This window comes from Salminus brasiliensis, chromosome 11 (assembly GCF_030463535.1).
Source record: "Salminus brasiliensis chromosome 11, fSalBra1.hap2, whole genome shotgun sequence".
NCBI lineage: Eukaryota > Metazoa > Chordata > Actinopteri > Characiformes > Bryconidae > Salminus > Salminus brasiliensis.
Window position 1 is genome coordinate 32,609,592 of NC_132888.1, and position 19,263 is coordinate 32,628,854.

The window sequence follows — 19,263 nt, forward strand, 5'->3', positions numbered from 1 at the left end:
CATTATATGTGGGATGTATTGAGAAGTGAAGAGTCATTTTCAACAGCAAGTGAAAACAAGCTATGGGAATATTGCTTATATCTGTCAGTCTGCTTTTATTATCAGAGAAAGAGAGGTTTCTTTAAAGTGCACAGACAGAGTGACTCATACGTTCAAGTGCATTTTGTCAGAATTTTGTCAGTTAAAGCTTCAGGGAAAAAAAAAAAAAAACACATTTGGAACTCAACTAAAAGTGTTGGCCTTGTTTTGATAGAACCTCTTTACTTTTTTTCAGAGAAAAATGCAGCTCCTCTCTCACCATGGGGCTGTGTGTCCTGTGTTTCATTTTCTTATATTCATTAATGAGGCTCATTAATGAATATATGAAAGTGAAACACAGGAACACTTCATGACCTGCTGCGCTGCCATGCAATTTAAGCTCACACACATCTATCCACTCTCCCCTACCTCTCCTGCCCACTCACTCCCTATTGTCCTGCATCCAGGCTCCACGGGAGCAGGTGTCGTCCAGTTGGCTGATTCATCTGTCATCATGGTGGGGGGGTCTTCTCTCCGCTGTGATTCGTGTCTTTGCTCTGTGCCTCTGTTCTGCAGGCCGATTGCCGTCTTACCTCATCCGTACCCGCTCCAGGACTAACTGACCTGTGAAATTCAGGAAAGCGAGCAGAGAGTAGCTCACTTCCACTTCGTGAAGAAAACTTGCTGATGCATGTTTGGCACCATAAGTTCCAAACTGGTAAATCTGGATCCCCCATCCATAGAGGTCTGTGGAGAGGGCTTGCATGATAATGGCAAAAAAAAAAAACCCAAAGCAATCAGTGTGACGATAATAAAGTTATTTAATAGGATTGCACTAATCCCACTTTTGAATACTGACAATGTCGATTCTGATAGCACTGCTCTATTCCCAAGATCAGCTCTCCTCAGAAGTAATTCAGTGTTATGCCAACAGCCTTGATTGATCAGCATTCTGACTCTGAGAAGACTGATGATAATGTACCCCAATCTGAAGACAACTGGCCGATACAGTGTACTAGGGGTGTAACAACGTGTATCAGACCCAAATTATCACATTACAGACTTAGTCAAACAGAGAATTTGCTTTAGCCTGTAAGCGAAGATGGATGACCGTGATGCAGATCAAAATTTTACAAGCATAAGTTCCTTCTGGAACTTATAATTTTTTTCTATTAGCAAGTTAACAGCATGCCATGCAAAGCTTAGCTTAAGCTGATTGGCTTCTGACTACGGCGAGTGTTTAAATAGATCCTAAGTGGAACAAACCGAAACAAACTGTAGATGGTAAGAAATGCATTTCAGTTTTGTCAAATATACGGCACTAGGTGGAACAGTGGTCAAAGTAATTGGAACTGTAACTTGCACTACTGTCTGTTTAAAATCAATGAAAAGAAACCTAGCCTGAAGCTTTTTTTAGTTGTTGCTTTTTTTCTGCTTGTCCCAAACTCGTACCGAACTGCGGTGTCCAAACTGTGGTGTGAATTAAACTGTGAATTTCGTGTATTGTTACACCACTACTAGCACTCTTAAAACATCTTCAGTTTTGTTTATCTCTTCATGGTGTTGCTTGAGGTCTGTGTCTGCGGTACCCTGAGACTAAAAATGCATTTTAACTATTGAAGAAAAAAGCAAAAATGAAATACACAGCATAAGAATGTAATTAAGGCAAAGCTGTTTACTGGATAATGCACTGTTGCAATTTTCGATTGACTACTAAGACTAATGGCTAGAACTCAAAAGTCGATTGCTCATGTTTCGCCAATGCAAAACACAAAATTACTACTGGTGCCTGTTCCTGCCTGGTATATTGGATTACTGCAGGTACGGATACTGGATAAATGGGTCTGAATCACAAACACCACCCCAGCTCATTCCAAAGATCTATAGTGGTTTTCCATCACTCTAGAGAACACAGTTCCATCGTTTAATACCCCTCTAGCCGGTGCTTGGCTTTGAGTATGATGATTGCAGCACAAAGAGCACTAGAAAGTAGCTGAATTCAGTAAATCGAAGAGATGTTTGGCAGGGGTGAGGAGAGTGTCTTAAATCCACCAAGTGCTTAGTTAATTACATCAAGTGCGAAGTTCCTGAGCAGAAGCACAAAATGTACAAAACAACCAGGTTCAAAAACCGAGAACTGCACCACTTTAATAATGCATAGCAACTGAAATTTGTTGGAGATTTGACCAGTCGTAAGTAACTGGGCTCATTGAAACATATGATTTTTTATTTGAGATACATGTAGTTGATGTATCTAATATTTCTCAGTTAGATCTTCTTTTAAGGTTATCTTTTTTCTAATTTTCAGTAGTTTATTTAGTGTAACTGTTTTGTTCTATTAAAGGATCTATTAGATTATTTATTTGTTTCAGCCACTATTTCTTAAAACAATCAAAATGATCAGCCAATAGAACATGATTATTTTACTGTATTTATGATAATTTCCTATACAGGGATTAAGCATAGTCCTTGGCTGCACGTAAGGAAGCTGTAGTCCAGGACTAGGCTTTAATAAAACAAACATTTAAATGCTCTTACAGTATAATTACATTTTATTTGAATAAATGTTATATATTGACTAGATATAAATGCTTTCAGTATCAATACAATGTTTTTCCAGTGTACGTCTGTACTTCAAGTCTAACACAGTCTTGAATGCGTAAAGAATAAACGTCAGCTGTACCTTGGATTACCAGTTCACATATCTCACTCAACAAAAGCCTGATAGTGAATAGCGAATGATATAATGTTCATTATTCTCAGTAGCAGTGGATACATTAGGGATTTATAACTTTTTAAATAATACCCAATTTGGAAAGCCAGTTGCCTAATCGCCATCATGTGCACTCCCCCTATGTCTAGCAATGCCGCCAACACTAGCACATTGCCTCATGTGAAGACAGTGGCAAAAGGACATCCTATCCACCCAGAGAGAACGAGGCCAATTATGCTCACCATGACTCACATGAAATTTCTTTCACGTTGCGCCACTCCGAATGTTTTTTTATTTTTTAACCTTTGAAAAACATATTTATTCACATTTAATCATATAATCAATAGTGACAGTCTTGCTCTCAACAAATCTGAGATGGTCAGTCAATAATAGTTTTTTTGACATCTGGTGATTTGAGGCAGATTTAACTCAGTTTGTTAGAACTGGTTGATTGTGTGTGTGTATGTGCGCATGTGTGCCTGCACGAGTGCGTGTGCTGTGGTAATTTGAGGAATAGACAGGGTAATGCTCTCCCTGTCAACGTTTTGGCCCCTGGTGTGAAAATAAAGCCATGAGGCTTTTCATGCAGCTCCTGTGCTGAACCTCCCCCTGTGATAATATGAATCTATCTATCTGCCGTCTTTTCCTGCTTCTCTCTCTGGTGTGTATCCGTGGCTAAGGGAACAGGCAAACTGTAAGTCATGGCTTGCACATGACCACTGTCTCTCACTCCTGGAAGAGAGAGTCTCTTGCCATGATGGAGGGAGGAAAAGAAGGTAGGGGGGAGGGGTGTGCCGTACTGAGCGTGCTCAGTCATAGTTCCATTAGAGGAAGCCATTATGCTCCATCAGCCTGTGATGGAGGACGAGGTCCGTCCACTCACTCACCCACGCTGCCGCCGCCACTGCTGGCCTTCTCAAGACCTTGAGTAGCACTCACACTTATCAGTACTTCCTCTGTCATTCACTCTATTTCTCCAGCCATGGCTCTTTCTTCATTCATTTTCTTCTCCATTCCTCTCTCTCTTCCTCCCTTGTCCCCTCAAGCCACCCAGACCTCGGTCGAAGCAGTGTCAGCCGAGGTGACCAGTCACAGTGAGAACATGAGAACAAGTAAGGATAGTAAGGATTAGCACTGTATGGTATGACTTGTGAACAAATAAAAAAAAAATCTCTTAATGTGACATATACACAAAAAATGCCATATTATTGAGCATACAGCTGGGGATTTTCAGTGTCAGACATTTCGTATGGTTGATCTGTGTAGCACACGCATAAGGTACGCTATGACCCACTGTGAATTCCCTGTAAAATGACCTGCTCATGGACTCAGACGTCACTCGGACTTAGTACAAGTGGGCTGTCAGGATAAAGTCTGGATAATGTCTGGTACAAATGATTTGGACATTTGCGTTCATACATACCTCTGGGTAATGTCTGGAAAGGTTCTGGGTTACCGTGGATGTCTGAAAAGGGGTCATGAGTGGGATGCCACTAAAGCATGCCCAAAGTACTGCTAAGCATTTGTCTTTCGGGACTCGCAGTAAAAAACCTAAACAGTATTATGCAGGTATCACAGATTACAGATTACTCCCAGTCCTAGGGGTCAAAAATGAAAAACAGTCTGTTTAGCCTGGCTTTTGTGGAACTATAAACAAAGACGACATTTTCGCAACATAAACTTATGGTCTATAGAGGAAAGGTCATTCAATTTCAAGCTAATAAAAAGATCATTTAGGAGGTTTGCTTGGCTGTAAAATAGAGCGGCAGGTCATTTTTGACCCTGAAGACAAGACAGAAGTTTAAAATATGCCACTGCACCAGCCCTATTTTACCATCATTTACTGCAGTATATCTGAGTTGAGCTATTTACTGCATTCTGTTCACATTCTCAACTCTGGCCCTCAAGTACCCCCTGCCCTGCACGTTTTTGTGTTTTCCTGCTGTCACACACTTAAAGGGCTTACAAATGAACGGATTAGTTGCAATCAGGTGTGTTGTGAGCAGGGAAAACACTAGGATTGGGAACCACTGCCTTAGCTCGAAGTCTCTTACAAAGTACGGCAGGCCACTTGATGATTCCTAATGATATAAGGGATGCTTCAGCAAGGGCGGTGAAGCTGGCCGTACACAGCGGTGGTTTGAGTCTGTATGGTGCGGCGTGTGCCACCCTCTGAACAGTACACCTCATCACTGCGCTGTTTGTTCTGAGACCTCCTGACTCAGATTGGTCCATGTGTCACATGCTTGCCTGCGTTGCTGCATTGCTGGAGTGATGCTTCAACAGTGCTGAGCGAGAAAGACCACTCATTGAGCTCTTTTAAGTGTACTTACAACAGCGTGTTTAGCTGTTCCGCTTTGCACTAGAATATGTTCCAGCGCTAGAGGCCTCTGGGAGGTCACTCACCGAGAGCAATATAGCCTTTCTTTGAGGGCTTCTGCACAGGACTAAAGGGTAGTGGTGGGAGGGTGAAAAATGCGTTTGCAGCCATTAATATATTGTGTAAAATGGTAAGATGACAGAGAGAATGGCCTGGTTGTCGATGGAGCACTTTTGGAGGCTGTAAGTGTTGCAGGCGCTCAGTCATCCAGGCGAGCTCCAACATAAATAAATAAATAAAAATAAATATACTCTGCACACTGAAGCTACAGGGAAAGTGTGGTTTCCATCCTGGTTCAACCTTTTTTTTTACTCCTCCTCTTGTAGTCAGGTTTTGTGCGTTCTGCTCACTGTATGGTTGCTTACAGCAGTTTGAGTGTGGTACTGCCTGACACAAACACACACACACACACAGGCACACACACAATCATTGACACTGTCAGCTCACTATCTTGCTCTCTTTCTCTCCCACCACACACATTCGTTCTCCTTAAAATCACAGAGCTCACTGCATCATGCCTACCTTCCCTCACGGTAGGTCTGAATGATTAATAATTTTTTATATTGAAATTATGGTTTAAAAGAGTATCATTTTCCAATCACAATTGTTTATGCATAGGGGGCATTGACGGCTCAGCAGTTAGAGTGCTGTGTTACTGATCACAGGGTTGTGGGTTCGATACCCGGGTCCCTCAGTTAAGCCCTTGAACAAGGCCCTGCGCTCTTACCCTGGCTTTCTAAGATAGGATATGTGAAGAGAAGCATTATATTGTACTGTAGATAATGATGATAAAGGCATTATATTAGTATTTCTTGTTTTTTGTTTAAAATAACTAGGTACTTAGATAATCTATAGAGTAATATATAGATAGTTAAAAAAAACAATCATAATCACAACAAAAACAACAACACATTACTCAATTAATCAAGAATCAAGCAGCCTATCCCTCATTATCACCTATGTTGTCTTTGCAAGGTGCAAGTGGAGAATCTGTAAACTGCCTGTAGATGAGTAAGGCAGCAATCAAACACTCACAAAACACCAAAACATAATCACATCTAACTGGCAGTCTGGTGCACTACCTTCAGTATTCAAACATCAAGCCAGAAAAAGCCACATACACACACAAACACACACACACACTTTTTTTTTTAAAGAACTGAGGCTTTGCAGTTCGGTAGAGCAGAGCCACAGAGATGTGCTGATGTGCTTTGGATTTGACTGAATGTGACAGAAAACACCCCATCTCTGCCCTGTCTGCTTCTCTTCACTGTCCCACGCCAGTGCTGTCCGATAGGAGTCAGTGATCAGGGATCCAAAATCATACCACACCACACTTCTTTTTCCAAAGCCTAAATCAGGGGTGCCCAACCCTCCTGCTCCTTGTGACATACCACCCTGTGGTATTTTTTCTCCAGTGCTGACCTTATTGCCCTCTTCCAGGCCAAAGGAACTGGTGGGGAATGGATTCATGTACTGAAGCTCTTGCTTTTGTTGTTTTTGTAGAAATGAGCCATCCTGGAATATTATAATCTGCCTTTTGTCTTCAGAAGCTGAAAAGCATCATATTTCCACTCTGAACTGATAAGTTGTACTTTGTAGCTTTACAATTGGAGACTATAGTTCAGGAAGTAGACAGGAAAAAGAGAGTATGTTAATACGGTGTCACTAAAGACCAAATTCCAATAGCAGGTATTATGTATACCAATACCAAGTAGTTATTATGTAGTTAGTAAGATGCTTCTTTCAAAGGTGATTGGTGATTGGTGATTCTTTCTAGACTTGTCATTGGGTTTTTATTATAGGCATTTTATTAAAGGTAACACCTCTATATGTGATGCTCTTTTGATGATCCCTAATTATTTTGTAATGAGTAAATATACCCACCTCCAGTACCACAAAACAAACTCACCTCCGCCATACATGACAGACATAAAGTATACATAAATACACTGATCAGTCATAGCATTAAACCCCTAACACCTAAGTGAAGAATATTGATGATCTGGTTACAATGGCACCTGTCAAGGAGTCGGATTTGTGAGGCGGCAAGTGAATAGTCAGTTCTTATGGTTCATGGAAGCAGGAAATATGGGTGAACGTAAGGATTTGAGAGACTTTGACAGGAGCCAAATTGCAATGCCTAGACTAGGTCAGAACATCTCAGAAACATCAGGCATGTCTTGTGGGGTTTTTGTGGTATGCAGTGATCAGTACCTACCTAAGGAAGGACAATCAGTGAACTGGTGACAAGGCTCACTGATGCTTATGGTGGCCCCACCTCGTAACTAACAGGTTTCAAAGGACCTGCTGGTTATGTCCTGATGCCAAAAAACACAGGATCTTCAAAGGTCTTGTGGAGTCAATGCCTTAATGAGTTAGATCTGTTTTGGCAGCACATGGGGTCACAATATTATACAGGTTGTTTTCATTTTAAAACTGATTGGTGTATCTCTGACTTTGCACATCTCTACTACAACCATTTGCACTGTTGCTCCTCATATACTGATACCAGCACCACACTTATATCAACGGAAGAACAATAGATGGTAGCTTTAGTTTTGTTTCTAATGACTCGATGTGTTGGGTTGACATGTGTAGAGCAGAGGATAGAATCAGAATATGTAGCAAATCTGCCTCCCTGTCTGTTGCTGTGTTCACCCCTGCTCTGTGTGTTTGATGAGTCAGTCACTGTGTTTTTAGAAAGGAAAACTGTGACTGACCTCAACCTGTTTGGTTAAGCAAATAAAAAGACAAACTTAGAAAGGTTCCATCTGCTAAAGGAGACAAAGACTTTTCCTTCCAGTTATTGATTTTGGATGAGAAATTCCTTTAAATCACCAGCAGCTCCACTAACGTTACAACAGAGCTGCTTTTGTTTTACAGTCACTCTAACTCACTCTGTCATTTCTTGTATTACATCTATTAGACTGGCAAGGAAACTGTTGACAACACTAAGCGCAATGCAGAATGCCTCACAAGCAACCATGGTGCTGATCCACTGTGTAATTCTCAATGACATTTGACTGAATGCCATTTCTTTGTTTTGTTGGCTCTTTCTGTAATTGTCCAGTGAAAGTGTGATTAGTCAGCCTTGGCACTAGATTGACTTTGCATTCAGCATTCTGTTAAAAGTACAGTGTGTACATAACTGCATGTGAATATACACTCACTGAGCACTTAATTAGAAACACTAATACTACTACTTATACACTAATACTTGGTCGAGCTTCTCTTTGCTCTAAAAAAAACCCTCAATCCTTTGAGATTTTGGTCCATGTCGACATGATTGCATCACACAATTATTGCAGATTTGGATTTCATGCTGTGAATCTGCCGCATCCTAAATTAAGACTTAGCTATTAGAAGATTGGTAAATTGTGGGCACGAAAATGTGGCACATGGTCAGACTGGTATTAACAAACCCAGAATGTGCCAAGAAAACATTCCCCACACCATGACACCACCACCACCAGCCTAGACTGTTGACGCAAGGCGATGTGCGGAATTGGATTCATTCTGCTGGCACCAAATTCTGACCCTTCCATCTGTATACCTGAGCAGAAATTCAGATTCATCAGGCCACTCTACTCTTTCCCAGTCCTCCAACTGTCCAGATTTAGTCAGCCTGTGCCCACTGTTCCTGGCTGACAGAAGTGGAGCCGGTGTGGTCCTACTGACTCAAGGTTTTGAAGCGTTGTCCATTCTGAGATACTCAGTTGTAAAGAGTGGTGGTACTGTAGCCTTTTTGTCAGCTCCAACCAGTCTGGCCATTCTCCTTCGACCTCTTTTATCAACAAAACGTTTCTGTCTGCAGAACTGTAGGTCATCTGAAGTTTTTTTTTTATTTTGCACCATTTTGAGTACACTCTGGAGCAGGGGTGAGCAATCGAGGGCCAGTGGTTCAGGACAGTTTGCAGATTTCCTTGCTTTAAACAGACCCAATAAACCTTGCAATTTTCAGGTGAATTAAACCAGGTGTGCTTAAGCAGGAAAAGCACAAGGCTATGCAGGAATCTGGCCCTCCTGCATCAGAGTTGCCCACTAATGCAACAGACACTGTTGTGCTGAAAATTCCAGGAGATTCCAGCAGTTGTCAAAAATACTCAAGAAATACTTAAAACACCTTTTCTGACACCAACAATGATGCCTCATTCAAAATCACTCAAGATCACCTTTATCCCCTCATATGAACATTACCCAAAGCTGCTGGCCCTGATCTACATGCTAGTATGCATTGCACTGCTGCCACATAATTGGTTAATTAGGTAACTGCACAATTCCCTTTTACACTTTTTTTAAACATGCTCAAGGTGCATCACCAAAAATGCATGTTAGCCAATAGGCTAAAAGAGGGGCAATACTTTGCAACGTGAGAGACAGAGAGGTTCACAGGTGAACATGATTCTCAAGTGAAGAACACCTAGAAAATGCATTGTCATTGGTTGGTCAGGTGCATTATGGGAGTTGTAGTCCGGATAGTCAGATTCTTTCCAATCCATTAAGTTCTCGTACATTGTACTTTATTAAAACATCTGACTTCATTTTTATTTTTGGTAAAAGGCATCTGCCCCAACTTTTGTGTGCAAAACGAATACTGCCAGTTAGTCTCTGCACTACACACCACCATCCTTGCAGTACTTTCACTTAAGCTCAGCTTTTTCTGCACGTTTTCCAGCCCTGCTCAGCAGTGAGAGCAAGAGGGAAGCGTATAATAGATGTCCATTTCTCCCACAGATTCGCCCGTGCAAAATGTGACTTCCCCTTATAGCTTAATACTCTCTGTCGTTTGTTGGGGCACTCTTTATGCACTCATGAACTCTACATCTAATCCTCTTGTTATGTGTGCTGAGCTGCTTGGGGCTCCGTTCTCGCTGCTCAGTCATTAAGAAACACAGTTGTGTTAATGCAGCGCAATTGTGAAATGCTCACAAGCGTGTGGAAGTGTGTGCATGACAGAGAGAGACAGAATCTATGAATCTCAGAAGATGATTTTGACATTATATGATACATGTGGTTATTGCATCCTAGTTAACTGTGTTGTGTTTGGAATTAATTGCACGTCTGTGGACACTTAATGAGTATTCTATATAAAGCTGACTTAATTACATTTCCAACCTAATGATGTCTCTGTTTAATGTCATATTTGTCACTTGGAGGGCATTGTGAGCTGTTGACTGCACAATTATGTAAGCGTTATATAACAGCAGTGTCGATTCTTGTGTGCAAATCCTACAGATTAAATATCCTACAGAGAATTAGGTCTAGAAACTAGAATGTGATGGAGAATAAATGCTGCCTTCTGTAAAATGTCTGTCAAGGACAGTGTGCTATATGTGATATTGGTTTTGTTTTATACCCCATGGTCTTGGAAAAACAAGCAGTGTACTCCACTGGCCTTTTATAGCTTGATTAAAAATACCGTATGTAAGGGTGGACAAAATGATGTGTTATTGTATCGTGATAAATGTTATCGTGAGACACAATATGCTTCTAAGCTTATCAAGAATATCAACAGTGCTTCAGCTGTATGTTTTACAAGCGGCCGCTACTCAGTATAACTACAGCAAGTTTAGAGAACACATGAGCAGAACCAGGAAGTTGACTTACCCACTTTTTGTTATCACTCCATCATGGATGATGAATGCATGGATGGTCTTTTAGATGGTGGAGCAGGTTGATATCTTCTTACATTCAGCAATCCCTTAACTTTCCAACAATATAGGAGACATTCCTTTTAATGAAGCAGAGGGAACTAGGCGCCTGCGTTAATCAGGGTAGGCTTTCATACCAGTCATGCGTGGCAATCAGCACATCAGTCATGAGCGCATGAAACAGATGTTTTCACAGATTCTGTATTTTGCCAGATAACATATTCATACTCTTTTATTCAGTTTAGGCCTGCGCTATATTTAAACTACAGCTCTCGTATGCTGTCTTTCAAACTGTTAGCAGAAGCACATATTTCTAACAGCCCGACGTGCTTAGACGACCAAGTGATGATGCCTGATTATCAGTGTAATAGTAGCATAATACCTGCCGACCCAGCCAAGCCCTTTGTTCATCTATACACACTCACATACCATAATAAAATAGCCCACACAATGTCTTGCATCTTCTTCCTTGGAAAGCCATTAATAAATGATGTGTTGAGTTATTTCGGGAAGTGTGTGTGTAGCTTTTGATACAAGAGCAGGACGTTGCTGAATAAATACACAGGTATCCAGACGTGACCTTTTCACACTGACACACTGACGAGTTCCTCGCTCATTATCTCTGTCACCCATTCTCTTTTGCTCTTGCTTTCTTTTTCATTCATGCTCCACAAAAAAAGATTCATCCCCTGGGTCTCTCTCTTATCTTTAGTAGTGAAATGACTGAGCCTATAAGAATAGGCAGACTAGGCGTACTACATCCCTCTCTTTGAAGCTTTGTTCCACTGTTGGCTCCCATTTCTTTACCAGAGCAGATAGAACTGTGTTGGGATGAAATGACATGAACTAGATTGGGATATAATGGACTACAGTGTATGGTACATGTTCTGATATCTTCAGCAAATTAAGTTTAATAATTAGTTTTTTTTCACTGTTTTTATTCTCATTCCAAATGTGCTTCGTTTGGTGATCTTTGGCTGGAACTAGTATTGCTGCATTGAACTGATTGTAAAAAGGCTAATGTTATTTTTAACTGGACTAGGGCTGGTGCACACAGCTTTTGTCATAGGTTTTGAATACTCTGAAAAAAACATTTAATAAATAACCATTTTTAAAAATATGTTTATTTCGGTAGTCCAAAATATACGTGGCAGCTTGTAACCAGGGTTGGGAGGGTTACTTGTAATTTGATACAGAGTACTGACTACCTATTAAAAATATAATTATATGTAACGTAAAGTTAGAGATGGGCAATATGACGTTATTTTATCGTATCATGATAAATTAAGTTATCGTGATACACAATATTCTTTTCTAAGCATATCAAGGATACTATTAGTGCTTAATAAACACTGATCAGCTGCAAGTTTCACTACAAACAGTGTAATTAGACGGTTTAATTAGATGAAGTGCAGCAGATGTTCAATAAAAATCACTGTATTCAGTACGGGAGAGGATCTGAATAGTAGTTAAGAAGTATAAGAATCTGTCGCTACTGATGTTTTTAGTCTGATTACATGTATTGTGATAAACACTGTGTATCGCGAAAAATATCTTTAAATATTGTGATATATATTTTTTTTACCATATCGCCCAGCCCTACTTGAAGTAAGGTAATGCTTTCCAATACTTTTAAATAAATAACCCACAGCTTCTTTAACCTCAAAGCATCTGCATGCTTCTGATAAATAATGTGATAAAATGTGCAGCCAGTCAGAATCCCACTACACTCAATCAACCTTCAACTGTAATACAATCACAGGAGTCTCAGTGTACCTGCCAGTAAACCCATCTCAATATTCTAGCGATCCCTTGCTCGACGTCCTCTAGCTTAAATGCCCTTATTAACTCAGCTTTGTTAACTCAGCAAAGCCTCCAGAGAAGTCAGCAGCTTATTCAAGTTTATTCACACGCTTCACATTCTTGTGACCTTTCTTAGGTGAAAATACTATTTGATGATCAGTTGTTATTAGGATCTATAATCTAGTATTACGTTGGAAGTTTTTAAGTATTATTTTTGGATTTTAACCTAAGCGTTCTTATGAAAAATGGACCTGTGACTGGTCTTTTGATTGTACATTACTGCAATGCAAAGATATATAAATCACTCATTGATCTGCTGTTGACAGCGGTTATGCTTCCTGTAGTTATTTGTCCTGAGACCTCAAAGCCCTAAATTCATTCATTCCTTTCGCAGTATTATACCACTGTCACAAAGCATGTAGCCTAAAGATCCTGAGGCCCCCACCAAGAAAAAACAATCTGGTACATGAGAGCTCTGAAGTAGAGCAAATTGTATTTGTGAGCAGCAAATTGTTTTGAGGAGCAACTCCTAGACCTTTATAGGCTATATAACTATTGTTCAATCTTTTAAGCCTCTCTTTGGTGACATGCAGGTGCTCCAAACTGGGTTGAGGAATAAAAAAACAACAACACAAAAAAACAGAAAGTGAGGACAGAAACAAAAATTCTGTTTTGCCAGAAACAAAAATGAAAACTTAAACGTAATCTATGTCTAGCAAGAATTTAAAAAAAGGCTTATTATTTATGATCAAATCTCCCATATGTCTTCAGACCGGCATAAAACCTGCTTTTGTTCAGTGTATAATTGTACACATGCTGTGCTGCATCTGGATAGCTCACTGTAAATGACTGTAAAGCAGTTAGTTATAGTTACATTTTAGACCACAGTCACTATACAATACATTGAGGAAACCACATAACCTACATGCATTAAGATGTATACAGGAAGCAGGGGGTTCCAATTCCAATCCTTGGGACCCCACTTAATGCTCGGTTTGTGTTTTCTCTCATCAGGCACATCTGATTGAGCTCATTAATTAATGAACTCCTGATGTGCTGGGTCTGACATGTTAGAGTAGAGTCAATGCAAAACTAGGCAGAGCATTAGGTCCTCAGGAGTGGGGTTGACAACCATTGAATGATGGGTTACGTAGCCTATGTCTATGTGTGTGTGTCCTTTTGACTACAAACAAAACTGTGCCGCGCCCCTTGCCTTACAATGCGCTTCTGTGTTAACCAATGTATTCATTAACACTGACCACATGCACCAGGCAGCACCACAGTGTTCGTGCACTTCTGGAGTGCGAAAGACAAAAAACACTACGGAGATGGCAGAATAGATACGTATAGCCTATACATAAATACATCCATGTTCTGTAGTTTGATCCTTGCTCTGTGTTTGTTGGTAACATATTCTGTGCTGAAGTTACTAAAGGGGCCCATCATGACAATTATAATTTCAGTAGAAAATAATTTATATACCCATCTAGATTGGATTAGTGTATCATGGAATGAGCGAGTTTAGTCCCTGGATGTTGGCATCATGTTGGCACATGATCACATTCACAACAGTTGAGTTCTAAAAATTGAAGACACGCTGGGGTAAAGAGGTAGACACTGGCTCTAATTTCAGTTTGGGGTGAAGCAGAATTTCAACAATTAAGTTTTTGTTTTGCAATTTGGACAGAGTTTAATATTTACCAGAGTATCCTATATATACAAGTGCTCAGAGAGTAAATACAGCTATGTGCCCTATTCAAATGGGATTATATTTACTTTTAACCCTGTATGATCCAGGTTCCACTGTGATTTTATTTACATCTGGATTGAGCATGTCTGTGGTTTTCTTCATCCTCCTCCTCCTCTGAGAAAATTACAGACTGTACTGTTTTTCACTGAACTCAGCAGTGGTGGTCTGAATATTTTAGTCCCTTCCGGATTCAAATATCTGTGCCTTTAAAGGATGATGTCCAAGAGCGCACATGTCCGAAAGATGTCCTCAGGTAGATATGACACTTTGAGAGATCTCTTTGACTGTTCGGACGCGACTTTTGTGAATGTGATAATGTGACGATGTCGTTTGGATACTAAGCTCCTTTATCCCGTGGATGTGAGAGTTTTATCACTAAGAAAATGTGTCAAGTTTAATTACAGGTGTGCCCTTGATAGATTCTCTGGGAGTGGGATGAAATGCACTTGCAGGAGCAGGCAAGAACGAGACTTCCTGATAGCTACTGCACTGACAGGTGAAGTCAATAACATTGGTTATCTGGTTACAGTGGCACCTGTCAAGGCATAGGATTTATTAGGCAGCAAGTGATATTAGTCAGTTCTTGTGTTCTTCTAGTGTTGAAAGCAGGGGAAATGCACAAACATAAGGACCTGAGAGACAAGGACCCCATTTTTTAAATGGCTAAGCAACTGGCTCAGAGCATCTCCAAAACACCAGGAAGGTTATGTGGGGTGTTTCTGGTATGCAGAAAACAAGTCCAAGGACAACCAGTGAACCATAGACAGGGTCATTTACATTTATAGCAGTTAACTGACACTCTTATCCAGAGCGACTTACAAGGTTACTCATATTACAGAGGAGGACAGGTTTAGTATTAGTCTTGCCCAGGGACTCCTGTTGGTGTAGTGCTGCATAGTCATCCAGACCGAGAATTGAACCCTGGTCTCCCACATGGTGTAGGGGTCATGGGCAACCAAGGCTTGAACTCGGTGGGGAGCAAAAACTGGCATGTCTGGTCACATCCTACTGAAAAACTACTGTAGCATGAACTGCTGGCTGTGTCTTGTGGATCCATACCTCAACGGGTCAGAGGTGTTTTGGTGGCACGAGGGAGACCTTCACAGTATTAGGCAGGTGATTTTAATATTATGGATGATTGGAGCAGCTAAAATCAAACAAGGATGATGGATGAACCTTCATCACACTCATCGCTCTATCCCTCCCTCTCTTTCTGTCCTTCTCTCACTCCAGAGAGTAACTGTGCTGACAGAACATGCTGTCAGATATTTGGCATCAAATCGTTTTTCAAAAATTAACAGAGCGTTTACTTCATTTAATTAGGCTGCTGTCTGCTTCGTTTCCAGCTTTAAGAGTGATTTGCTTTGTCTTTAGTGAAATGAACACAGGGCCGGGTTGAGGTGAGTGTGCCCTGCTCCTGCTCCACTGTTTGTCCCTCTGATGTTGTTTGAGAAAAAAAACCCTGAGTGTGTTTTGGCACAATGTGTGTAGAACCTGCAGCGTCATTCTGGCAAGAGAAAAGCCCTCCAAATGCCACAGTGTGCACTGTAAGAGATTTGTACAAAACGATGCTGTGCAAACACACCCACACTCTCACACACTCACATCTGCTTACACTGCGGTGAGCATGAATGAGGAATGAGGGATGACTGCATGTGCGAGAGAAAGAGATAGAGGGGGGAACACACAGCTCAGCACCCATTTTTTATGATAATTCATTATTGTATATTTTTACAATATAACCGTTGAGATTACTTTAGGTGTGAATATAAGCTAAGCACTTTGACACTGAAGCGCCAACACACAGGTGCTTTTAGCAGTGATTTTATTATGTAATGCATTTAACAAGCCAGATTGTATTTAACCTTTTAACCCCTTGCACAATGTATTTAAGCCCACACGTTACCATTCTCATACAACATTACTGTCATTACCATCATTTTCATAGGACCCAAAATAGAACCCTGTGGGATTCCATAAGATGAACCAAACGATTACCAAATAATAATTCACAGTACGTTCTTTAGTAGCATTAATAGCTGAAGAATAAATATATGTTGCAAAGGGTTAAATTGAAAATATTTATATTTTTTGGCTGGTGCTTTTGTCCGAAGTAAATTACATTTGCATCATGTTACACAAGTAGGAGAACGTTAGGAGCATTAAGAGCCCAAGGACTCAATAAGCACTTCTTGATTAATGCGTAAGCTTTGATTTAAATACAGCAAACATTCAAGAGAAAGCAGCACAAATTAGGCCAGTGCAAGCTTTTTATGTACCAGAGGCCACGCAGCCTAGCAGCTTAGTGGATCATTTAACCATATACAACTCAATTCTTTCTGCCAGTGTGAATGTTGTCCCAGTGTTTTATACCTTTCATGCATTGCAAACACCATGTTAATTAATACAGGAGCACTTTAATTGAAGTGCTTTACTGAAATGGGAAAGGAAAGTTCACTATTGATTTCTGACAGTTATCCGTTATTTATCACTGTTGTACACAAAGCATTTCATCATAAAACCTGCAAGTCATATCACACCATCTTCTAGGGTTATTTACAGGCTTTATACATATTCCCCAATACAGTTTTGCAAATCATCTCTTTTCTTAGAAAGACTAAAGCAAGATAAATGAGTGAAAAATACTAAAATGCCAAACAATGTGAACCGGTCCAAACCAAAGAAAGGGAACCGGTCATTACTTTGGCTCTAGTTTTACTGTTGGACGACATTCAGGTGAAGAAGATGAGCATGTGCTTGGTAGAAACAGTGACAGAAGGTTAACTGAGCAGGTGACATTAATGGCCGTAAATCAGTACTAATTTAGTTTAAAAAACTGAAATTGACATCCATACTGAGAGCGATTCATGTTGTCTCGCTCGTTTTAGTTTTTTTTAATGTTGCATTGGAACTTGGGATTTGGGAAATCCCTTGGGAAAGTTAGCAAGGGAATATGAGCTTGGCCATGTATCTGTTTAGTTATTTAGCTAAACAGAATATTAAAACATCACTAAAGATTTAAAACGATTTATTCTTGAACTTACGTCTGTATCATTCCCGCTATTTATTTATCCCTGAGATGAATAAAAACCCAGTCAGACTCATCTGTCTCCTTAGCTGACGTAACATTACACCACATTTCTACTTTTGAAGGTGAAGTTGAGAAAACGTATTTATGTATGGGTTGAAACCCCTTAGGAGTATTTGAAACCTGTTAAATACTGTCTGTGACTGGTGCTGCCTTACCTTAACTGCATCCCATCAATAAATCACTAATGTGTTTTCAGTATATTGAACAATATATCAAACCACAATATATTTACATACAATTGCAGTGTTGTGTGTTAAAAAAAAAAAAAAACATATCTCAGTACGAACAATATGGTATGTATGTCAAGTACAAGTGAATTCATTACAACACGATGAAAAACAGGTCTTTCCTCTCGAATTAAATGTGAAGCATAGATACCTTCTGCGTGCACTTCTTCATTTAATTTCCATTCAAATGAGCATGACTGTAGTGCCTGTACGACTAGAGAGATCTATAAGACTGAATTTCATTGCGCTGTATCTTGTGTCTCAGGGTCGTGAATGAACCCAAGTGTTTCCGTTACCGAGTTCTTTTGTTTGAGTCATACTGCTGAGTTTGAATTGTTCATTACAGCCCTATCTGATTTGTGTGAGAGGCTGTGGGGGAGGCACACGGATGCTATTCAAAGGACAGTGTGGAGAGGAAGCACAGAGATTTAAGCCGAATGGCACCACTAAACATAAAGACGTGCACACGCTCCGGGCAGCCAGCCTATACGCTATTGTTATGTTGCTCATGTACACGCAATACAAATCACTTAAGCCAGTGGTTCTCAAAGCAGTTCCTCATAGACCCCCTGACGGGCCAGAGTTTTTATCTATCCCTATTGGAATTTCTAGGGGAAATTTATAGGAGAACAGAAATCCTAATAACAGGAAAGACAAAATCCTGTGGTGTAAGAAGCATATATCCTTAAACAACAATACACTGTACACAGGCTGGTATTACTGTGGTTGTGTAAACTATTATAAGCTGTACATACATACTCATCAGAAATTATATTTTTATCGTTTTAATTCCATACATATCAGATGTGCCTTCTTGCTTGGTCTTTCTTTTGACAGCTCCTTGCTTGTTTTTTCTTTTTTTTCTCTTTTGACTCACACACACACACACACACACACACACTAACACTGCTCGCCATATGGAGCAGCAGACTTGTGTCCTCAAGTCCATCCTGTGGCTGTTTAGAATGTAACATGAGAGAATGGTATAACACATCTTTACTGAAGGAGTCAGTGTAAAAGTACAGAATACAGAGTAAAGTATATGTGACTGAAACTATAAATGTTTGGAGTTCGGAGCAAATTAAAGAGCACAGTATCAATTTTGTACAGTATTGAAACCGATATAAAATAATATCAGCAAGTACTTTAACACTAACACACCACTAACATCACATCACACAGTGTTAATTAGTTTTTTTACTCCCTCCAATATTGCATCTAGCTGATATTGCATTGCAATATCAATATCCATCATTACCAGCAAGACATAATGTATAGTACTAACATAACACAGTGAAACACTGGCATTAGCATTGTCATAGTAGTGACAGTCGGTTATAATTACATATTAGCATTTACACACTGCTTCTGAATAGTCTCACAAGCCAAACATCTGACCAGGTTTGATTTATACTATTATATTAAATTATATTACAGTTTTTCTCAGTCAATTTGGTTAATTTCTCATATCAGAAATGAAATTCTCAAAACTGTTCATTCAGTGTCCACATCTCCTTGTCCCGTGTCGACATCGTAATAGCATTTCTCATTGTGTTTCACATTTAGCAAATGCTTTTGTACATTCATGCAAATAGTCATTTTACAATTGTCTGCTGTTTTTGCATTA

The 19,263-nt window shown here is 40.0% G+C and overlaps 1 protein-coding gene across 1 annotated transcript in view; it reads left to right on the forward strand.

Annotated features, from left to right (window-relative positions):
* Positions 1-19,263, forward strand: part of slc8a2b (solute carrier family 8 member 2b) — a 135,264-nt gene that overhangs the window by 3,103 nt on the left and 112,898 nt on the right. The window lies entirely within an intron of this gene.